The following is a 20,306-nucleotide window of genomic DNA, read 5'->3' on the forward strand; positions in this document are numbered from 1 at the left end:
AGCGGTAGCATCTGTGTGTGCACCATTCACCACAGCATCAGTGGTAGCATCTGTGTGTGCACCATTCACCACAGGATCAGCGGTAGCATCTGTGTGCACCATTCACCACAGGATCAGTGGTAGCATCTGTGTGTGCACCATTCACCACAGGATCAGTGGTAGCATCTGTGTGTGCACCATTCACCACAGGATCAGTGGTAGCAACTGTGTGTGCACCATTGTGTGTGCACCATTCACCACAGGATCAGTGGTAGCATCTGTGTGTGCACCATTCACCACAGGATCAGTGGTAGCAACTGTGTGTGCACCATTCACCACAGGATCAGTGGTAGCAACTGTGTGTGCACCATTCACCACAGGATCAGTGGTAGCATCTGTGTATGCTTCATTCACCACAGGATCAGTGGTAGCATCTGTGGTAAGCACCATTCACCACATGATCACCATTTACCACAGGATCAGTGGTAGCATCTGTGTATGCACCATTCAGCACAGGTCAGTGGAAGCATCTGTGGTAAGCACCATTCACCACATGATCACCATTCACCACAGGATGTGTGGTAGCATCTATGTATGTATCAGTCACCCCAGAATCAATGGTAGCATCTCTGTATGCACCATTCATCACAGGATCAGTGGTAAAATCTATGTAAGTATCATTCACCACAGGATCAGTGGTAACATCTGTGGTAAGCACCATTCACCACAGGATCACCCTTCAACAAAGGATCAGTGGTAGCATCTGTGTATGCACCATTCACCACAGGATCAGTGGTAGAATCTGTGTATTTATCATTCACCACAGGATCAGTGGTAGCATCTGTGTATGCACCATTCACCACAGGATCAGTGGTAGAATCTGTGTGTGCACCATTCACCACAGGATCAGTGGTAGAATCTGTGCATGTATCATTCACCACAGGATCAGTGGTAGCATCTGTGGTAAGCACCATTCACCACAGGATCACCATTCAACAAAGGATCAGTGGTAGCATCTGTGTAAGCACCATTCACCACAGAATCAGTGGTAGCATCTGTGTATGTACCATTCAGCACAGGTCAGTGGAAGCATCTGTGGTAAGCACCATTCACCACATGATCACCATTCACCACAGGATGTGTGGTAGCATCTATGTATGTATCAGTCACCCCAGAATCAGTGGTAGCATCTCTGTATGCACCATTCACCACAGGATCAGTGGTAAAATCTATGTAAGTATCAATCACCACTGGATCAGTGGTAACATCTGTGTATGCACCATTTACCACAGGATCAGTGGTAGAATCTGTGTATTTATCATTCACCACAGGATCAGTGGTAGCATCTGTGTATGCACCATTCACCACAGGATCAGTGGTAGCATCTGTGTATGCACCATTCACCACAGGATCAGTGGTAGCATCTGTGTATGCACCATTCACCACAGGATCAGTAGTAACGTCTGTGGTAAGCACCATTCACCACAGGGTCAGTGGTAGCATCAGTGTATGTATCATTCACCACAGGATCAGTGGTAGCATCTGTGTGTGCACCATTCACCACAGGATCAGTGGTAGCATCTGTGTATGCACCATTCACCACAGGATCAGTGGTAGAATCAGTGAATGTATCATTCACCACAGGATCAGTGGTAGCATCTGTGTGTGCACCATTCACCACAGGATCAGTGGTAGTATCTGTGTATGCACCATTCACCACAGGATCAGTAGTAACATCTGTGGTAAGCACCATTCACCACAGGATCAGTGATAGCATCTATGTGTGCACCATTCACCACAGGATCAGTGGTAGCATCTGTGGGTGCACCATTCACCACAGGATCAGTGGTACCATCTTGGTAAGCACCATTCACCACAGGATCACCATTCAACACAGGATCAGTGATAGCATCTGTGTATGCACCATTCACCACAGGATCAGTGGTAGCATCTGTGGTAAACACCATTCACCACAGGATCACCATTCAACAAAGGATCAGTGGTAGCATCTGTGTAAGGACCATTCACCACAGGATCAGTGGTAGCATCTGTGTATGCACCATTCAGCACAGGTCAGTGGAAGCATCTGTGGTAAGCACCATTAACCACATGATCACCATTCACCACAGGATGTGTGGTAGCATCTATGTATGTATCAGTCACCCCAGAATCAGTGGTAGCATCTCTGTATGCACCATTCACCACAGGATCAGTGGTAGCATCTGTGGTAAACACCATTCACCACAGGATAACCATTCAACAAAGGATCAGTGGTAGCATCTGTGTATGCACCATTCACCACGGGATCAGTGGTAGAATCTGTGTATGTATCATTCACCACAGGATCAGTGGTAGCATCTGTGTATGCACCATTCACCACAGGATCAGTAGTAGCTAGCATCTGTGTATGCACCATTTACCACAGGATCAGTGGTAGCATCTGTGTATGCACCATTCACCACAGGATCAGTAGTAACATCTGTAGTAAGCACCATTCACCACAGGATCAGTGGTAGCATCAGTGTATGTATCATTCACCACAGGATCAGTGGTAGCATTTGTGTGTGCACCATTCACCACAGGATTGGTGGTAGCATATGTGTATGCACCATTCACCACAGGATCAGTGGTAGCATCTGTGGTAAACACCATTCACCACAGGATCACCATTCAACAAAGGATCAGTGGTAGCATCTGTGTAAGGACCATTCACCACAGGATCAGTGGTAGAATCTCTGTATGCACCATTCAGCACAGGTCAGTGGAAGCATCTGTGGTAAGCACCATTAACCACATGATCACCATTCACCACAGGATGTGTGGTAGCATCTATGTATGTATCAGTCACCCCAGAATCAGTGGTAGCATCTCTGTATGCACCATTCACCACAGGATCAGTGGTAGCATCTGTGGTAAACACCATTCACCACAGGATAACCATTCAACAAAGGATCAGTGGTAGCATCTGTGTATGCACCATTCACCACGGGATCAGTGGTAGAATCTGTGTATGTATCATTCACCACAGGATCAGTGGTAGCATCTGTGTATGCACCATTCACCACAAGATCAGTGGTAGCTAGCATCTGTGTATGCATCATTTACCACAGGATCAGTGGTAGCATCTGTGTATGCACCATTCACCACAGGATCAGTAGTAACATCTGTAGTAAGCACCATTCACCACAGGATCAGTGGTAGCATCAGTGTATGTATCATTCACCACAGGATCAGTGGTAGCATTTGTGTGTGCACCATTCACCACAGGATTGGTGGTAGCATATGTGTATGCACCATTCACCACAGGATCAGTAGTAGCATCTGTGTATGCACCATTCACCACAGGATGTGCAAGCACCGTTCACCACAGGATAAGTGGTAGCATCTGTGTATGTACCATTCACCACAGGATCAGTGGTAGAATCTGTGTATGTATCATTCACCACAGGATCAGTGGTAACATCTGTAGTAAGCACCATTCACCACAGGATCACCATTCAACAAAGGATCAGTGGTAGCATCTGTGTAAGCACCATTCACCACAGGATCAGTGGTAGCATCTGTGTATGCACCATTCACCACAGGATCAGTGGTAGCATCTGTGTATGCACCATTCACCACAGGATCAGTGATAGCATTTGTGTATGTACCATTCACCACAGGATCAGTGGTAGAATCTGTGTATGTATCATTCACCACAGGATCAGTGGTAACATCTGTGGTAAGCACCATTCACCACAGGATCACCATTCACCACAGGATCAGTGGTATCATCTGTGGTAAGCACCATTCACCACAGGATCAGTAGTAGCATCCGTGTATGCACCATTCACCACAGGATCAGTGATGTCATCTGTGTATGCACCATTCACCACAGGATCAGTGATTGCATCTGTGTATGCCCCATTCACAACAGGATCTGTGATTGCATCTGTGTATGCACCATTCACCACAGGATCAGTGGTAGCATCTGTGTATGTATCATTCACCACAGGATCAGTGGTAGCATCTGTGTATGCACCATTCACCACAGGATCAGTGGTAGCATCTGGGGTAAGCACCATTCACCAAAGGATCAGTGGTAGCATCTGTGTATGCACCATTCACCACAGGATCAGTGGTAGAATCTGTGTATGCGCCATTCACCACAGGATCAGTGGTAGCAACTGTGTATGCACCATTCACCACAGGATCAGTGGTAGCATCTGTGTATGCACCATTCACCACAGGATCAGGGGTAGCATTTGTGGGCACCATTCACCACAGGATCAGTGGTAGCTTCTGTGTATGCACTGTTCACTACAGGATCAGTGGTAGCTTCTGTGTATGCACCATTCACCACAGGATCAGTGGTAGCATCTGTGTATGCACCATCCACCAGAGGATCAGTGGTAGCATCTGTGGACACCATTCACCACAGGATCAGTGGTAGCAACTGTGTATGCACCATTCACCACAGGATCAGTGGTAGCATCTGTGTATGCACCATTCACCAGAGGATCAGTGGTAGCATCTGTGGGCACCATTCACCACAGGATCAGTGGTAGCATCTGTGCATGCACCATTCACCCACAGGATCAGTGGTTGCATCTTTTTATGCACCATTCACCACAGGATCAGTGGTAGCTTCTGTGTATGCACCATTCACCACAGGATCAGTGGTAGCAACTGTGTATGCACCATTCACCACAGGATCAGTGGTAGCATCTGTGTATGCACCATTCACCACAGGATCAGTGGTAGAATCTGTGTATGTACCATTCACCAGAGGATCAGTGGTAGCATCTGTGGGCACCATTCACCACAGGATCAGTGGTAGCATCTGTGTATGTACCATTCACCACAGGATCAGTGGTAGCATCTGTGTATGTACCATTCACCACAGGATCAGTGGTAGCATCTGTGTATGTACCATTCACCACAGGATCAGTGGTAGAATCTGTGTATGCACCATTCACCACAGGATCAGTGGTAGCATCTGTGTATGTACCATTCACCACAGGATCAGTGGTAGCATCTGTGTATGTACCATTCACCACAGGATCAGTGGTAGCATCTGTGTATGTACCATTCACCACAGGATCAGTGGTAGAATCTGTGTATGTACCATTCACCACAGGATCAGTGGTAGCATCTGTGTATGCACCATTCACCACATGGTCAGTGATTGCATCTGTGTATGTACCATTCACCACAGGATCAGTGGTAGCATCTGTGTGCATACAGAGTACATCACGGAGGCTACGGTAGGATCCTTAGGGTGCATATAATGACCTCTGTGGCAGCCTGGATTTTTGCTCCATGCAGTAAGTAGCAGACTGTATGCACACATTTCGACTATAGAACCTGTGGTAAAACTTGCACATATTGTATTTGTGATTACATTCATATACAGCCAGATGCATCAACAGATGGAATTGCGATTCCTAAATAGCGATTTTTAAGGAATCGCTATTTAGGAATCGCAAAAGCCTATGCATGTAGGAATCGCTATAAAAATAGCGATTCCTACACTTTCCTTAATTGCGACTCGCAAATTGCGAGTCACAATTAAGGAATATCTCTCCATTCATTCCTATGGGCCTAGAGGCCCATAGGAATGAATGGGAAGACAATCTCAATTTGCTAATCGCAATTAGCGATTCGCAAATTGAGATTGCGACTTCAAGGGTGCAAGGGTGTCCAAAGGACACCCTGTTGCACCCCTGAAATGATGTGTGCACATATGTTGCGCACACATATGCCCTTAGGTACTTCATGGTAATTTGCGTGCCCTTATAATGAATTCACTATTTTTTTCATGATGCATCCCAAATGCAAAAATACCTGTCGCAAAGGGGCAGATTCTGAGAATCTGTCCATTTGCGACCGGTTTTTAGGTTGATGCATCTGCCTGATAGTGCTTTGCACATTTTCACGAGTCATAGAATCTACGTGTATGCCACATTCACTACACAATTGGTGGTAAAATCGGTGCCTATGCACAATTCTCCACAGAAGTTTCTTTGCACCAATACACACATTTTGACTATGGTATCTGTTGTAAAACGTGACATATTGTATTGCAATTCCATTTATATAACATTTTACACGTGACGCCATGAAATCTGTGGCAGCATCTGTGGCTTGGCACATTTTCATTGTGGAATGCCCACATTTTATCTTTTCTAAAGTGCTAATGAAGACAAACACAGTCACATCAAGGAAGCATTGTCAGCTATAGACTGGCATCTCTCACAGATGCTGGGCAGTCACTGGCATATTTAGACCTCATTGGTGTCCAGCACTGTAAGGAATGCGTCATTTCCGGATCGGATGTGAGATCATCCGAATAATATCAAGTATAGACTTCAGATGGGAAATGCTTCAAGCCCCAGAGCGCCCCCTGGTGGTGAAGCTGAGGTGGTGTCATGTCAGTGCCTGTCAGGTGCAGACGCCTCCTGTGGAGCACACCTGGACCTGTCAGGACAGGGAGCCTCTGGGTGTGGTTGTTATGAGCAATTCCAGGACCTTGGTAAGTGCTGTGCACCTGGCGCTCTGCCTGAGCTCTGCTTCTAACCTCTCACTCCTGCAGCTGCGAAGCCTGCGGGGCTGGGGCCGTTTGAGCACTGAGCAATCTGTGTCAGTGAAGTGCACAGTAATGTCCGTGAGGAGCACAGAGCAATGTCAGTGAGAAGCACGGAACAATGTCAGTGAGGAGCACAGAGCACTGTCAGAGCTGTGAACAGCAATGTCAGAGGAGCACAGAGCAATGTCAGTGAGGAGCACAGCAAAGTCCGTGAGGAGCACAGCAATGTCAGTGAGAAGCACGGAGCAATGTCAGTGAGGAGCACAGCAAAGTCCGTGAGGAGCACAGTAATGCCAGTGAGGAGTACAGAGCAATGTCAGTGAAGAGCACAGCAATGTCAGTAAGGAGCACAGCAAAGTCTGTGAGGAGCACAGCAATGTCAGTAAAGAGCACAGCAAAGTCCGTGAGGAGCACAGCAATGTCAGTGAGAAGCACGGAGCAATGTCAGTGAGGAGCACAGCAAAGTCCGTGAGGAGCACAGCAATGCCAGTGAGGAGCACAGAGCAATGTCAGTGAAGAGCACAGCAATGTCAGTAAAGAGCACAGCAAAGTCCGTGAGGAGCACAGCAATGTCAGTGAGGAGCACAGCAAAGTCCGTGAAGAGCACAGCAATGTCAGTAAAGAGCACAGCAAAGTCCGTGAGGAGCACAGAAATGTCAGTGAGGATCACAGCAAAGTCAGTGAGAAGCACGGAGCAATGTCAGTGAAGAGCACAGCAATGTCAGTGAGTAGCACAGCAATGCCAGTGAAGAGCACAGAGCACTGTCAGAGCTGTGAACAGCAATGTCAGAGGAGCACAGAGCAATGTCAGTGAGGAGCACAGCAAAGTCCGTGAGGAGCACAGCAATGTCAGTGAGAAGCACAGAGCAATGTCAGTGAGGAGCACAGCAAAGTCCGTGAGGAGCACAGCAATGCCAGTGAGGAGCACAGAGCAATGTCAGTGAAGAGCACAGCAATGTCGGTGAGGAGCACAGAAATGTCAGTGAGGAGCACAGCAAAGTCTGTGAGGAGCACAGCAATGTCAATAAAGAGCACAGCAAAGTCAGTGAGGAGCACAGCAATGTCAGTGAGGAACACAGCAATGTCAGTGAGGAGCACAGCAATGTCAGTGAAGAGCACAGCAAAGTCTGTGAGGTGCACAGCAATGTCAGTGAGGAGCACAGCAAAGTCTGTGAGGAGCACAGCAATGTCAGTGAAGAGCACAGCAAAGTTCGTGAGGAGCACAGCAATGTCAGTGAGGAGCACAGCAATGTCAGTGAGAAGCAAGGAGCAATGTCAGTGAGGAGCACAGCAATGTCAATGTGGAGCAAGGAGCAGTGACAGTGAGGTGCAGTGAGCAGTGTCAGAGGAGCACAGAGCATTGTCAGTGAGGAGCACAGCAATGTTAGTGAGAAGTACGGAGCAATGTCTTTGAGGTGCATAGAGCAAAGACAGTGAGCAGAATGGAGGAATATCAGTGAGAAGCACAGAGCAATGTCAGCCAGGAACACAGAGGAATGTCAGTGAGGAGCACAGCAATGTCAGTGGGGAGCACAGCAATGTCAGTGAGAAGCATAGAGCAATGTCAGTGAGAAACATGGAGCAATGTCAGTGAGGATCATCGAGCAATGTCAGTGTGAAGCACGGAGCAATGTCAATGAAGAGCACAGCAAAGTCTGTGAGGAGCACAGAGAAATGTCAGTGAGGAGAACAGAGTAGTGTCAATGAGTAGAACAGAGCACGAAGCAATTTCCATGAGGAGCGTAGAGCAATGTCAGTGAAGAGCACAGCAATATCAATGTGGAGCACGGAGGAATGTCAGTGAGGAGCACAGCAATGTCCGTGAGGTGCACAGAGCAGTGTCAATGAGAATCACAGAGCAATGTGCATGAGGTGCACGGAGAAGTGTGAGTGAGGAGCACAGAGTAATGTCCATGAGGTGCATGGAGCAGTGTCAGTGAGAAGCACAGAGCAATGTCAGTGAGGAGTAGAGAGAAATGTCCGTGAGGAGCACAGCAATGTCAGTGAGGAGCACAGCAATGTCAGTGAGAAGCAGAGAGCGATGTCAGTGGGGGGCACATAGCAGTGTCCGTGAGGAGCAAGGAGCAATGTCCATGAGGAACACAGCAATGTCAATGTGGAGCACAGAGCAATGTCAGTAAGGAGCAGAGAAAATGTCAGTGAGGAGCACAGCAATGTCAATGTGGAGCACAGAGCAATATCAGTGAGGAGCACAGCAATGTCCGTGAGGTGCATAGAGCTATGCCTGTGAGGAGCACAGCAAAGTTAGTGAGGAGCAACGCAATGTCAGTGAGGAGCACACAGCAATGTCAGTGAAGAGCACAGCAATGTCAGTGAGTAGCACAGCAATGTCAGTGAGAAGCACAGAGCACTGTCAGAGATGTGCACAGCAATGTCAGAGGAGCCAAGAGCAATGTCAGTGAGTAGCACAGCAAAGTCCGTGAGGAGCACAGCAATGTCAGTGTAGAGCACAGCAAAGTCCATGAGGAGCACAGCAATCTCCGTGAGGAGCTCAGAGCAATGTCAGTGAGTAGCACATCAATGTCAGTGAGTAGCACAGCAATGTCAGTGAGTAGCACAGAGCAATGTCAGTGAAGAGCACAGCAATGTCAGTGAGTAGCACAGCAATGTCAGTGAGTAGCACAGCAATGTCAGTGAGAAGCACGGAGCAATGTCAGTAAAGAGCATGGAGCAATGTCAGTGAAGAGCACAGCAATGTCGATGTGAAGCACAGAGCAATGTCAGTGAGGAGCACAGCAATGTCAGTGAGGAGCACAGCAATGTCAATGAGAAGCACAGAGCAATGTCAGTGAGGAGCACAGTAATGTCAATGTGAAGCAAGGTAGCAGTGACAGTGAGGAGCAGAGAGCATTGTCAGAGGAGCAAAGAGCTTTGTCAGTGAGGAGCACAGCAATGTTAGTGAGAAGTATGGAGCAATGTCTTTGAGTAGCATAGAGCAAAGACAGTGAGAGGAATGGAGGAATATCAGTGAGAAGCACAGAGCAATGTCAGTCAGGAACACAGAGGAATGTCAGTGAGGAGCACAGCAATGTCAGTGGGGAGCACAGCAATGTCAGTGAGAAGCATAGAGCAATGTCAGTGTGAAGCATAGAGCAATGTCAGTGAGAAGCATAGAGCAATGTCAGTGGGGAGCACAGCAATGTCAGTGTGAAGCATAGAGCAATGTCAGTGTGAAGCACAGAGCAATGTCAGTCAGGAACACAGAGCAATGTCAGTGGGGAGCAGAGCAATGTCAGTGAGAAGAATAGAGCAATGTCAGTGAGAAGCACAGCAATGTCAGTGTGAAGCATAGAGCAATTCAGTGAAGAGCACAGCTTTGTCTTTGGGGAACACAGACAAATTCCAGGAGGCGCACACCAATGTCAATGTGGAGCATGGAGCACAGTCAGTGAGGAGCTCAGCAATGTCAGTGAGTAGAACGGAGAAACGTCAGTGAGGAGCACGGAGCAATTTCCATGAGGAGCATAGAGCAATGTCAGTGAAGAGCACAGCAATATCAATGTGGAGCACGGAGGAATGTCAGTGAGGAGCACAGAGCAATGTCCGTGAGGTGCATGGAGCAGTGTGAGTGAGAAGCACAGAGCAATGTCCATGAGGTGCACGGAGCAGTGTGAGTGAGAAGCACAGAGCAACATCATTGAGATGCCCAAAGCAGTATCAGAGTGGAGCACATAGCAATTTCAGTGAAGAGCACAGCAATGGCAGTGAGAAGCACTTATATCGGTAATTGATTATGCAACTGCATTTCAAAAGGATATTAGAATCATTTTTTTAGATGCTGAAAAAGCATTTGACCGAGTCACATGGGTCTTTCTATGGTCTATAATGCACAAGATGGGGTTTGGACCTCCATTTCTGCAGGCTCTACAAACTATGTATCGGCGCCCTCGCGCTAAGATTTGCACCATGGGGCATGAATCATCTTATGTCAATATTACTAGAGGCACACGGCAAGGATGCCCTTTTTCTCCTTTGCTGATCGCCATATACATCGAGCCATTATTGCAGCTATTGGAGTCTACCAATGATATACAATCAATGCTAGTGGGTGGGTACGAGGTGCGAGTCCTCGCCTACGCAGATGATATTGCAGTGGTGACAGCGGACCCTGCGCAAGCATTAAGAGAGATTGAATGTCTGACTTAAGAGTTTGGCTTGGTTGCTGCATATAAATTAAACATCTCTAAAACTCAGGTACTATGCACTGCGGGTTGTGCCCTGGCGAGCCGCGAGTAACTCCAGAGGCAAAATATTTGGGGATTAAAATCAGGATGTCCCTTCAGGAGATAATTGATGTAAACTGGGCGGACATATTAGGGTCAGTTAAAAGACAGTTAGAAAAAGTAGAATGTTTACATTTAACAATGGACGGCCGTCGGAATGTGTTAAAGATGTGTATACTCCCCAAAGTGCTATTTTTTTCGGACGGTACCTCTTGAGCTGACACGGGTGCAATACAGGCAGCTTCAATCTATTATGGATCGGTTTATTTGGGGATGGGAGAAAGCACGCCGTGCTTCAAAATATAATGATGTTACCATTGGCCCGAGATGGATGGGGGGTTCCAAACTTTGCTTTTTATTATTTAGTATGTCTTATACAAAATATGAAGTACTTGGCAATTGGGGGAGAAACAAGGCAGTTTGAAATGCCCAACATTTACCAGATGTTAATAGGGAAACCAGCGTGTGAAGCTCTGCTTAAATTTCATGAGCTGAGTTATTTTAAACGTACAAGATTTAAAGTTATGATTGCAGCTTACAAGGGATGGAAATGGCTGTGTAAGATTTAGTCCATAAACCGGATTAATTATTACACCCCCCTTGACTCTATGGAAATATTTCCCTTCGTATTTTGGGATGCAAAAAGGAAAACATGGAGGCACAAGGGGGTCCATCGATTAGGGCATATTTTTAAAGTTGGAACATTGGTTCCCTTCATGGAATTAATGGGAAAATATACAATATCTAAGAATGAATTCTTTAAATATTTGCAGCTACGTGACTTCTTACATAGACATTGTTGACCACAGACTATTTTAAGTAATGAATTTCTTGAAGCAGTGTTTAAAGGGGCAAAGATTGGGATCCTGTATGAAATACTACTTTCAAAGCAAAGTGATGATATTGCAGCTCGAGACTTGAAATGGCAGAATCGATTGAGTAACTCTGGGTTATTCCTGCAAGATTCGATTGATATGGCCGGTATTGTTCTTTTGACTGCAAACTTACGCACCCAACACTATAAAACTGTGTTTAATTTATACCATACGCCAGTTAAAACGATGAAGTGGGGAAATGGGTATGATGGAAAATGCTTTAGGTGTCAAGCTGAGGAAGCAGATATTGTACATATATTTTTTGACTGTAACGTGCTTCGACAATTTTTTCTGAATCTGGAACAATTTTTGCTTGAAACAACTAAGGTCCAATGCTTTATAAACTGTGAGCTGTTAGTATTTGGGGTGTGTAACAACAGAGAAACTACAGAGATTTGCTATCCTTATCGTTATTTTATTTTTATGGCAATGGTCGTTGCTCGATTATGCATAGCCACAATGTGGCTGAAACCAGAGGCGGCTGCCTCCGAAATGTGGCGAGCTAAGTTCTACAATGTATTTCATTTGGAAATTAATCTGTATTGTATTAAATCGGTGAAGAACAAGCAACTAGGGCTGAAGATCTGGCAACCTATGCTGCAACATATGGAGATGTCGTTGTGAAAATCCTATTAATTAAATTTTCTACCCTGATCTTCGACTTCTGTTTATTTTGCTGTGTATTCTGTTTTTTTCTATTATGTCTTTCTGTGCATGCTCTGAACTGAACAATAAAGATATATAAAAAAAAAAAAGAGAAGCACGGAGTAATGTCAGTGAGGAGCATAGAGCAATTTCAGTGATAAGCATGGAGCTAACCCTGGGCGTAGGACTATGCTACGCTCACATAGTTTGCATGACTACGCGGAAAACAAATTGCACGTAGCACAGTGCAAAAACGAGTAGCGTAGCATAGCGGGCATTTTTTGCTTGCTCGCGGTCCTCAACGTCAAGTTGGCTACCGCGAGCGAGCAAAATGACATCCCGGCGAGATTCTCAATGCCGGTAGGTCAGGTTTCTCATTGCAAGTGGTCGCGTGTGCTCCCGACCGCTCGCGACGAGAAACTACCAATCCGCGTTGAGAGAACTGCTGCTCGAGCACAAATATACTCGAGCAGCAGAAAACGACTGCTTGCAATGTGCAAGATGCCGTTTGCAATTATTGCACAAAGCGGACAAGCATCCGGCACTGTGCAATCAGTGCAAACAGCATTTTCCCTACCGCACTACGCAGTTTGCTTAACTTACGTAGTGCGAAGTGCACTTCGCATAGCTACGTGTAAAGCGACTATGCAAACTACGCCCAGGGTTACATGGAGCAATGTTAGTGTAGAGCACAGCAATGTCAATGTGAAGCACGGAGCAATGTCAGTGAGGAGCACAGCAATGTCAGTGAGGAGCACAGCATTGTCAATGTGGAGCACAGATCAGTGTCAGTGAGGAGCACAGAGCAATGTCAGTGAGGAGTAGAGGGCAATGTCAGTGTGGAGTTAGGAGCACAGAGCAATGTTAGTGAGGAGCACAGCAATGTAAGCGAGGAGCACAGCAATGTCAATATGGAGCAAGGAGCAGTAACCTTAAGAAGCACAGAGCAATGTCAGTGAGAAGAACAGAGCACTGTCAGTGAGAAGCACATAGCAGTGTCAGAGGAGCACAAAGCATTGTCAGTGAGGAGCACAGAGCAATGTCAGAGCTGTGCACAGCAATGTCAGTGAGGAGCACAGCAATGTCAGTGAAAAACACAGAGCAATGTCAGTGAGAAGCATGGAGTAATATCAGTGAGGAGTACAGACCAATGCCAGTGAGGAACACAGAGGAATGTCAGTGAGGAGCACAGCAATGTCAATGTGAAATACAGGGCACTGTCAGTGAGGAGCATAGAGCACTGCCAGTGAGGAGTGAAGAGCACAGAGCAATGTCAGTGAGGAGCAGAGAGCAATGTCAGTGAGAAGCGCAGAGCAATGTCAGTGAGTATCACAGCACTGTCAGTGAGGAACACCGGGAAATGTCAGTGAGGAGCACAGATCAGTGTCCGTGAGGAGCACAGAGCACTGTCACTCATGATTGACCCCCCTGGCGCTGTGCTGGGGGATACCTGTGTGAGGATGTATAAGAATGCACTGGGAAATGTTAAAGAGTTTGATGCACATGGGTGGACTCCAGAACACCGACCTTTTCTTATCAACTGGTATGGTTTTAATCAACTAAACAATAATTGTTTTACTTACTTACTTATCGACTGATCAAAATATTGAATTCAGAATCATCAAGCCAAGAATATGTAGGTGACTATTCCTAACTCCTAACTACATGCCTTGAAAGTATATATGAATAACGGCAAGGTACATACTATAGAACAAGTATAGTAAATCTATATTTTCCTATCTGCACAGGTTTAGAGGTGCAGTTGAGAGTAGTGAATCTATCTGCATCTACCTTCAGAGTTTGCAGTATCTGCTGTCCTGCCCTTCGTGTACCTGTGAGTCCATACCTGTAACCTCAACATTCGACATTCCATCCATCCCACCAGTGAGTTCATATACAGGCCAGAGGTGGCTTACCTGCATGGGAGATGCAGACCAGAGCCAGAGCTGCTAGGCCCACCACCATCCAAGAGTGAAACGGAGCCATGGTGGTTTGGGATCTGGTCTGGTCCGTGCTGGGTCCTGTGTGTTCTGGGCCCTGGGTCTGCGCCAGTTATTGTCTGTCCCGGCTTGAAGGATGTGATGGGTCCTGTGTGTGCCAGGTAGTGTTTCTGGTCTGTGCCGGTGTCTAGTCTGTGCTGGGGCCTATGTGTTCTGGTTCCAGGATCTGGTCACTGCCGGTTCCTATGTGTTCTGGTTCCAGGATCTGGTCACTGCCGGTTCCTATGTGTTCTGGATCCACGATCTGGTCACTGCCGGTTCCTATGTGTTCTGGATCCACGATCTGTCCACTGCCGGTTCCTATGTGTTCTGGATACACGATCTGGTCACTGCCGGTTCCTATGTGGTCTGGTTCCAGGATCTGGTCACTGCCGGTTCCTATGTGTTCTGGATCCACGATCTGTCCACTGCCGGTTCCTATGTGTTCTGGATCCACGATCTGGTCACTGCCGGTTCCTATGTGTTCTGGTTCCAGGATCTGGTCACTGCCAGTTCCTATGTGTTCTGGATCCACGATCTGGCCACTGCTGGTTCCTATGTGTTCTGGGTCCACGATCTGGCCACTACCGGTTCCTATATGTTCTGGTTCCAGGATCTGGTCACTGCCGGTTCCAATGTGTTCTGGGTCCACCCTGTGCCAGCTATTGTCTGTGCCAGTGTCTAGTCTGTGCCAGGCCCTGTGTGTACCATGTCCCAGGTCTGGTCACCACCAGCTTTCATCTGTACCATGTCCAGGGTGTGCCACATCCCGGGTGTGCCACGTCCCGCGTTGTGTCCGATAGTGTCGGTGCCAGGTTTGGCCAGCGTCAAGTCCTGGTTTTGAGGTGTTGCTGGATCTGTCAGCTTACAGCCAAAGGCTTGTCCACTTCAGGGGAGCAGGGACCTTTATACCATGAAGAACCCAGCCAGACTGAGACTACCCTCCCTGCTGGCCTTGCCCTGGGTCTGACTCAGTCTGCACCGCCTCCCACGAGCATCCCATTGTCTTCTGCTGCCTTTTAAGTATCTTTTCTCTGCATCATCGCTCAGCCCAGGTTATCTTCAGACAATGAGACAGATAATTACATTTAGAAAGGTGGGTTGGATGAAGTCAGATGGGGAGATGGGCGAGCCAGGCACCGCCACACCTGGGTGGGATTACTGCAGATGATCACTGGCCCCCCAGATGAGGCTGGAGTCATTTCAGTTCCCCAGAGAGGGGGTCTCCATTGCAGAACATTCTACCTAAGGGAGAAAAGGAACATCCTAGAGTGACTGCCTTCCTGTTGATCTTGGCGGCTCACTGTTTTGCACTTGTGCTGCTGTTACTGTTAACTAATGCTGCCTGAGTGCATCTGCAGCTGTTGAAGCCAAGCAGAGCACAGTGTTCTCATCATGACAACAGCCAATGAGTGCAGCCCTTAGACGCTCAAACCAAGCAGAGTACGATGTGCTCATCATGACACCAGCCAATGAGTGCGACCCTATATGCTCAAACCAAGCAGAGCACAGTGTGCTCATCATGACACGAGCCAATGAGTACACCCCGTAGACGGTCACACCAAGCAGCATACTGCGCATGTCATCATGACACCAGCCAATGAGTGCAGCCCGTAGACGCTTACACCAAGCAGCACACGGTGTGCTCTTCATGACACTAGCCAATAAGTGCAGCCCTTAGATGCTCAAACCAAGCAGAGTACAATGTGCTCATCATGACACCAGCCAATGAGTGCGACCCATATACGCTCAAACCAAGCAGAGCACAGTGTGCTCATCATGACACGAGCCAATGAGTACAGCCCATAGACGGTCACACCAAGCAGCATACTGCGCATGTCATCATGACACTAGCCAATGAGTGCAGCCCATAGACGCTTAAACCAAGCAGAGCACAGTGTGCTCATCATGACACGAGCCAATGAGTACAGCCCGTAGACGGTCACACCAAGCAGCATACTGCGCATGTCATCATGACACCAGCCAATGAGTGCAGCCCGTAGACCCTCACACCAAGCAGCACACGGTGTGCTCATCATGACACCAGCCAATGAGTGCAGCCCGTAGACGCTCAAACTAAGAAGAGCACAGTGTGCTCATCATGACACGAGCCAATGAGTGCAGCCCGTAGACACTCACACCAAGCAGCATACTGCGCATGTCATCATGACACCAGCCAATGCGTGCCCCTCAAAGATGCTCAAACCAAGCAGTGCACCACGTGGTCATCATAATAACATTGAATGAGTGCAACCCGGGGACGCTCAAATCAAACAGCACACAGTGTGCTCATCATGACACGAGCCAATGAGCGCAACCCGTAGACGCTCACACCAAGCAGCATACTGCGCATGTCATCATGACACCAGCCAATGAGTGCAGCCCGTAGACCCTCACACCAAGCAGCACACGGTGTGCTCATCATGACACCAGCCAATGAGTGCAGCCCGTAGACGCTCAAACTAAGAAGAGCACAGTGTGCTCATCATGACACGAGCCTATGAGTGCAGCCCGTAGACACTCACACCAAGCAGCATACTGCGCATGTCATCATGACACCAGCCAATGCGTGCCCCTCAAAGATGCTCAAACCAAGCAGTGCACCACGTGGTCATCATAATAACATTGAATGAGTGCAACCCGGGGACGCTCAAATCAAACAGCACACAGTGTACTCATCATGACACGAGCCAATGAGTGCAACCCGTAGACGCTCACACCAAGCAGCATACTGCGCCTGTCATCATGACACCAGCCAATGCGTGCCCCTCAAAGATGCTCAAACCAAGCAGTGCACCACGTGGTCATCATATTAACATCGAATGAGTGCAACCCGGGGACGCTCAAATCAAACAGCACACTGTGTGCTCATCATGACACCAGACGATGAGTGCAAACCGAAAACGCTTACACCAAGCAGCACACTGCGTCATCATAACGCCACCCAATGAGTGCAACCCGTAGATGATCAAACTAAGCAACATGCAGTGGGGTCATTATGACACCAGCCAATATTACCCCCTCGAAGATGGCCAAACGAAGCAGCGCACCATGTTTATTTATTTATTTATTTATTTAACATTTCTAAAGCTCATGCTTACGCCATCTGGTGTGTCCCTGCGCTAAGAGGATTTTTAACTAGACAATTTCCTGTAAATTGCCGACTAATGCCATCTTAGGATGTTCCTATAGTTTAGCATGCGGAGAATAGCCAGGTTTTTAGCTTCTTCCTAAATTGGCCTTCACATGGTTCCATTCTTATTGTTTCTGGGAGTCCATTCCAATATTTTGCTGCAAGGTAGCTGAAGGACCTGGCCCCCATTCTTGCTCTCCGAATTCTCTGAACTTTTACTAGTAGCCTACCTTCTGATCGTAGGTTACGACCTGGGACATATTTGGAAATTAGAGGGTGCAGGTAGCGGGGACCCTTTTTTGTGAGATTTTTATGGCAGTAGCACATGGATTTAAAGTGGACCCTTTCTGCCACCGGAAGCCAGTGCAGTTCTTTTAGAGCATTCTTAGCGGACGTTCTTCTAGGGAGATTCAGTATCAGCCATGCAGCCGCATTCTGCACCACCTGTAGCTTGGCTAATCCCTTTTTTGGGGCCCCCAGGTACAATACATTACCATAGTCCAATTGTGATGTTACCAACGTGTGGACTCTGGTTTTCCTTGCATTTTGGGGGAGGAGGTCCACGATTTTCCTTAGAGTTTTAAGGGTTCCAAAACATTTGCCAACTACCCTTCGAATTTGAGCCTCGAAGGTCAATTCCGGGTCAAACATGACTCCCAGTTTTTTAACTTCAGATTTTGGTGTCGGGACAGGTCCCAAGGTTTCTGGCCACCATGCTGTGGTAAATAAATAATTAATTACCGGTTCTATTTTTCAGGATACTCTATAAACAGGTAGCTCAATAAATAAGAGTCAAGATTCGAGGTAGCTGAAGTTTACAGGCTTTAATCAGGCATAAAGGACAGGAACAGGACAGCCTGCATGGGAATAGGATGGCAGCTGCCGGGGGCAGGAATAAGGCTGGCTTGGGGTAACTTTTAATAACCGTGCACAATATATATAGTTAAACAAGATACATTACATTCAATACAGTAGGCGTAGCAGTAGGCGTGGTTTGTAGCAGTCGCGAAAGATAAGGGCAAAATGATGTAACAAGAAGGCGTGTACAGGGCGTATACATAGACATGTGATGCAAACGTAACAGAATATGTCATAAACGGGGCGGAAACATGGAGGGGGCTACCTGAGCAGCTGGGACCTCTAACCTAGTGGTGCGCGCAAACTGGCAATGACGTGTTACCAGGGAGAACTGGGGGCTATGACTTCTGTGCTAGAAGAGGAGACTAAAGGTCTGGAGTGTCAGAGCGACATGTACCCAGGCATATCTAGTATCTGGTGTTTATAGTACATGTTGATAGAATCCAAAAGTTATCAGGGCAAAGGCTAACAGACACTAAGACTGGTGCATGCATAATTCTATATGTAGTTCGTGTGCGAGGAATATTCTATGAATATTAATACAGTATTTCTCTTACATGGAGACATAAAGGCTAGACCATGACGGAAACTATTGAGCTGATTCAGTAGCTTAGGAATGCAGAGAAGGAGGGCTGGACTGATAACTAGAAACATAACATACTCTTGGCAGACTGGGAGGCAGAGCCAGGCCGGGCCGGGCACTGCGAGGCAAGAAAATGAGCTAAGGGTCAGGGATACAGGTGGGGGCTGTATCGCTCCTCGGAGAGGGTTCAGGAAACAGGAGCTGAATCTGAGTCCGGGCCCTTTTGAGGCCTAGAAACGGGGACAATTCTATGAATCAACGTGCACACTGTAAAATGTGGCAACGTAGGATTACACAGGCCTAATATTCGTTGTTTTCACGAAGACTGGAAACTGGCATACTAGAGATGGACACAACTGTAATTGCGTCTTTAATCGATCAGAAGGAGATACATGCATATCGGTCATGCACATATAACATAACATGGGGAACACGTAGGCACATACAACATGGCAAAATTTACTTTTCCACATTCCCTCCTTGTGCCCTACGTTTCCATCAGGAAACATCAATATTCATGATACCATCTATCATTTCATATAGCATCATTTGCTCGTCTCGAATTGTCTTGGAACGGGATTTAGGACTAGGAATACAAGAGGTAGCACACATGCCGCAAATCGCAGGGCCACATTGTATACAGAGGCAGCAACTGAATACGATCATTACTGCAATACCTAGGAATGACAATACTTTCCATCCCCAGGCAGATATGATACTCCAGAGCCAACCGGACCATGTCCAGGTGCCTGGATTCTGGTGTAACTGATGGGCAATTTTATGAAGTCTGGTTATAGCTGAATAAACAGACGGCGCGTTATTAGGAATGAAAATGCAGCAACTAGATCCGATGACTCTACATGCTCCTCCTCTATCGGCCAGTATGACGTCAAGAACGAGACGATTTTGGAGCACGACAAATCTCATAGCAGATTGCTCTTCAGTTAAGTTACCTAGAGCAGAAGTAGTCTCATTCACTACTGCTTCAAGGGTTCTGGTTAACCTACGGATTAACTTACTATTCTGGACAGGGCCTATAAAGAAGAAGAAACCTTTATTAAAGTCTTGATACTGTTCTAGAGTAGTTTCAGTTTGATCGACAATTGGGGACTCGATCTCCCTTCCATGTCTGACGTGTACTAGATGTGTGTTTCTGTGATAATCTGATGGGGCTAGAAAAACTGGTGGCAGTAGGAAGGCAATATAACATGTTCCATCCCAATCGAGGGGCAGACGAACATATGCGGTCTGACCACAAACAAAATAAGAATGACGTGAGGCTTTGAAAATAGATTTCCCACTGTCACTATACTCGACAGTAGTAGTACAATAACTATGTCCTACAGGTGCGGAACCATTCTTTCTGACACATAATTCGCCTTTGACTGGTAGTACTGAAATAGCAGGTAAATCTGGAGTAGTATCAGACTGAACATTCAGGA

The sequence above is a fragment of the Lissotriton helveticus genome, chromosome 5_1, assembly GCF_964261635.1.
Source record: "Lissotriton helveticus chromosome 5_1, aLisHel1.1, whole genome shotgun sequence".
NCBI classification, from domain to species: Eukaryota; Metazoa; Chordata; class Amphibia; order Caudata; family Salamandridae; genus Lissotriton; species Lissotriton helveticus.